The sequence below is a fragment of the Myotis davidii genome, unplaced genomic scaffold (genome assembly GCF_000327345.1).
Source record: "Myotis davidii unplaced genomic scaffold, ASM32734v1 scaffold430, whole genome shotgun sequence".
NCBI classification, from domain to species: domain Eukaryota; kingdom Metazoa; phylum Chordata; class Mammalia; order Chiroptera; family Vespertilionidae; genus Myotis; species Myotis davidii.
Window position 1 is genome coordinate 1,912,656 of NW_006285247.1, and position 4,582 is coordinate 1,917,237.

At 48.3% G+C, this 4,582-nt stretch overlaps 1 pseudogene; it reads right to left on the minus strand.

Moving 5' to 3' along the window:
- Positions 1-3,310: 3,310 nt before the first annotated feature.
- LOC102771303 lies at positions 3,311-4,168 on the minus strand (annotated as a pseudogene).
- Positions 4,169-4,582: the final 414 nt, after the last annotated feature.

Genomic DNA, 4,582 nt, shown 5'->3' on the forward strand with positions numbered 1-4,582 from the left:
AATCTTTTGAAAGGTTTTGAGAAGAGTGATCTGATCTGCCATATGTTTAAAATGATCAACTCTGTGTTGCATGTTGAGAATATACTGAAAGGAAGCAAGGAAAGAAATGGAGGAGATGAGTTAGGAGTTTATTATACGATTCCAAGTATGTAGACATGATTGTGCCTTAGATTAGGGTGTGGTAGCAGTGAGAGTGGTGAGAAGTGACAGACTCTAGATTTTGAAGGTGGAGTCCTGGGTTTTCTTAATAGATTTAGTGTTAGGGATGGGAAAACTAGAAGAGTTAAGGCAGACTCTTTTTTTTTGTTGTTGTTGCCTGAGGCTCTGGAAGTATGGCATTCCCATTTTCAAAGCTGGAGAAATCTAGGAAGGCAGAATATTTAGGGGGTGGAGTGGAAGATCAGGAGTTTGGTTTTGGAGGTGTGAAGTTTGAGGCACCCATGTAGATATGTTAAGTATACAATTGGCTACAGAAATCTGGGGTACCAGGAAACTATCAGGATTGAAATTTAAATTTGGGAGGTCAGGATATTAATCTATGTATATAAGAGGCTAAGTGACTGTCCGACCATTCAACTGGCCGGTAGGTATGACACGCACTGACCACCAGGGGGCAGATGCTCAACGCAGGAGCTGCCAAGCTGTGGTGACTTGGCAGTGGGCAGTTCTTGGGTGACGCGCCCCAGAACCAGAGAGGAGGGAGCCTGATTCCCGGGTGCATCACGGGAGAACCGCCCTCTCTCAATCTAGGACCCCTCAGGGGATGTTGGAGAGCTGGTTTCTGCCCCATCCCTGCAGGACAGGCTGAGGGACCCCACCTGCTAGAGGGACCCTGCTCTCTCTGCAGAAGCCCTTCGAGCCATGGCGCACCCCCAGTTGGCTCCAGGGCGAGTCTGGCACATCTCGCCCAGTCCTGCACCACCAGCCACCTCCTAATTAATTTCCTTTCAATGTGCAGGAATCCCTGCACCAAGGCACTAGTGTTTTCTATAAAACCATGTGACTGAAGGGAGAAGTGAGAGGTCATGACATGTACAATATTATGAAAAATTTTATTAAATTCTCTGAAGCAGATAATGTTCATAATTGAGGTGTTAAATTTTCTTGCCAAATTTTATGCAAAATATTCATTAAATTTTTATATAGAAACTAGTTAGTTAGCTGCATATGGCACAGCTTTTTGTTAGCTTTTACCCTTTTTAAATTAAAAATATTATCTCTTAACTTCTGGAAAGTGTTGATTACTAGATAAAAAATTCATTCTAACCAACCTGAGTTCCAATTTGCATAAATAGTAGCATTATGAGGTTCAATTTCAAATTTAAAAGAGGTCATACTTATTTAAGCATTTTAAGAATCTGCCTGATTTATTAACATACATCAATTTAACTTTTAAACCTTCTGGAATTGATTAATCAAGATCACTTCTAATGTGACAGAAACAGATGACTCTTAGAGTTCTTGATGGAAAAGAACAGAACAGTAGGGTATGATTTAAGTAGGAAAGGAATTTATTGGAAGGATATAAGATACCTTACAGAAACTGCAGGAAGGCTAGACCGGACTCAGAAAATAGTCAAGAACCAAGAAATACAAAGCACAGTCAAGATTTCCCCACAGAAAGAGTCTTCTAAGGAGACTGGCTGTTTTGCCATTACCACTAGCTATTAGTCACCACACTGCTAGACTGTGGATCCTTAACACTTTTCACTGTGTCTTCACTCATGATTCTATCATAGTCAAATTATTGAACCCGAGGAGCGGGTTTTAGAACCTCCAATTCATAACTGATGGGTCAGAAGCACAGGTGACAGCCTAGATTTGTGATTGACACCTGGAGTGGGTGATGGGCAGTGTTGTGGGACTGCGCCCTTAACCTGTGGGTTCTGATGCTAACTCCAGGTGATGCATGGGTTGGGGGTATCTGGGGACCTGAGGGTTCATGACCCACTCTAGATTCTTGGCTTTGCCCAGGTAAGAATTCAAATGCCAGCCAGATTAGAGTTTGAAGTGAAAGTGAGTTTACTAGTATTAGTGAAGCAGTGAAACAGAGCAGCCCCTCCCCGTGGGGTTGATTTCTTTTATTCCGGCTCTTTTATGTCTTTTTATTCATTTGAGGGGTAGGGCATTCAATAAGGGGGAGGATTGCCAGAGGCCAATTCCAGCATGACAGCAGGGCTGCATCTGGGAATGGCTGAAGGCATTTCCCCAAACCTGAATAGGATACATTAATTTGAGTTCTTGGCTGCCAGACAGCTAAAAGGCATCTTAATCTACATGTTATTGCCTCCTACTGGCCAAACACCTGAACAGCGTAGGCTAATTCCCCCATTCTGACAATGTTTCAGTATACCGTTTGAAGTGTATATCTCTGCCTCGCCTCAGGACAAGTTGTGTTAATAAAAAGCATGGGGTCCTGGGGACGAGGAGAAACTAAGATCTTAGACTTAAGACCTTAGATGTTAGCTCCTTTAGCTAAGCTCCTCTGACCCCCAATGCCTTTCAAAATTATATTTCGTCTCTGGACTCTTTATTAGTCTCTGGATTCTTATTTAACATCTATGCACAGCCTTCTCCAGATTCCTGAACCCTTCTAGATGCTGGGACAAGAACCGGGGCAGTGGATTTTTCCAGGGAAAGGAGTGGAGACTTCTCAGTAGAGCCCCAGGCATCAGGCACCATTTTGTGACCTTTTATATGCTTCCCTTTCCAATCATGGCAGCTCCAGGTGTGTTGTTTAGTATGCTAATGTGTTTCAATGAGTGTTTAATGAGGCTAGGGGTTATTGCCTTTAGGTGAAATTAGTCGCCATGTTGAATGGAGCTGTTCTCTGCCTGTGGAGGGATGATCTTCCTTCTTCTTATTATTTTTTTGTCACTACAAGCCCTTTATTAACAAGTTGATTAAAAAAATACCAGAGAGATGTAAAAGTACTTTTCTTGCAGGCCCCATGAGCGGTGGGCCCTGTTAGAACTCACCTGATCAGGGAAGGCAACCCAACCAGAGGCAGAACAGAGCTTAGGGCCTGCCCAGGGAGCAGCTGGCCCTGGGTGCAGAGACTGGGATGGCTTGGCCTCAGGCAGGGGATGTGCAAACACGGAGGCTGGGCAGGAAGTGACGGATTGAAGGTTTCCTTATGGAAGTCCAGAGCACCTGTTCCCCTGTGTGGGCAGACAGGGCCCGTCCACCTCAGAGCCAGTTCCTGCACTCAGCTTACGTAGAGAGGGGGAGAGGGGTGTCCCCCTGCATGAATGGGGGTGGGGAGGGGGGAGGAGAGGGAAGTGGGCTCATCCTGAGTTGAGGAAATAGCTTAGAGAAGTCTCTGGGAGTGAGGGGCGAGCACAGAGGCTGCTGCTACCCGCCGGCCTCTGGAGCCCAGGTCCTCCTGCGGCCGCTGGAGGACTTCGATGGAGCTGCCAATGCCAATGCCTCCTCAGGCACCAGGGCGTGGGCAAAGTTGAAGGTGCTGATGCAGTAGGCAGAAACATCGGCAGCAGCCAGGGCACCAGTGATTTGGGCCATGAACCCACATTCATCAAAACCCGAGGGCTGTCCTCCCATGCGCACCACCCTCCGCAGCTCTCCCGACAGCTGGTCAGCAGGAGGTCCCTGGGGAACTTCTGAGCCTCCGCATCCATGATGATGGACACGTAGCCCTCGATGAGGGAGAAGGCAAAGAACGCGATGGAGCCGGGCCCAGGATGGCCAGGGGCGGCTCTTTGGGTCACGGTGGGAGTGGAAGAGGACGTCGCTGAGGGTGGTGGCGATGGCTGGCAGTGTCTCAGGGTCCAGCGTCAGGACTCTGAAGAGGATGCATCGTGGGGTTGGGCCCATGCTGAGCACGGGGAAAGCCATTGCAGGAATCATCCCCAGCAACAGGCAGGGGCTCCCCGCCCACCTCTTGGTAAATGTCGAACTCCTGGGCCAGAGTGCGGATCACATGGACAGGTCCCGCTCCGCACCAGGATGAAGTCCGTCTGGTAAGAGGACAGCATCAGCACAGACACGTGGTGCTCGGCCAGCGGTGCAATGATCGAGCGGGCAACCTTCATGACCCCAGCAGCTTGTCCCGTGGCGGGATGACCCGTTCAGCACCAGCCAGGTGACCTCAGGTGCTCGCAGGAACTCTGATCAGGGGCAGCCCTTTGATGCCCTCCTGGTCCAGCATGAGTGCTCCACCGCTCACGGACTGACCCTGCCAGACCCAGGACGTCAGGGCCGGCGGTCTTCCTTCTTGTTGACAGCGCCTGCATCTTTGATCGATTGCAGCTGTTGTGTCACATCCCCTGTCTCACAGGTAGATGGTTAGGTGCTATGATTCCTGGGACTTAACGTGACCAATATCATGTGATGAAGCAGGCTGACCTCTGGTTCATCCCAGGAATGTCTATCACCTGAAAGAAATATTCTTGTGAGGTAAGTGGGCCCATTGAGTTGTTTACTGCTTTAGATTTTACAGCTTTTAACAAGCACTTGCCACTTGGCTATATGTAACAAGCCCCATCCCCTTTGGGGTGTGGAACTCCATTGTCTTTACTGTCTGAGATGCAATTCTGATGTAATTCTGGAGCTGTCAGCCTCT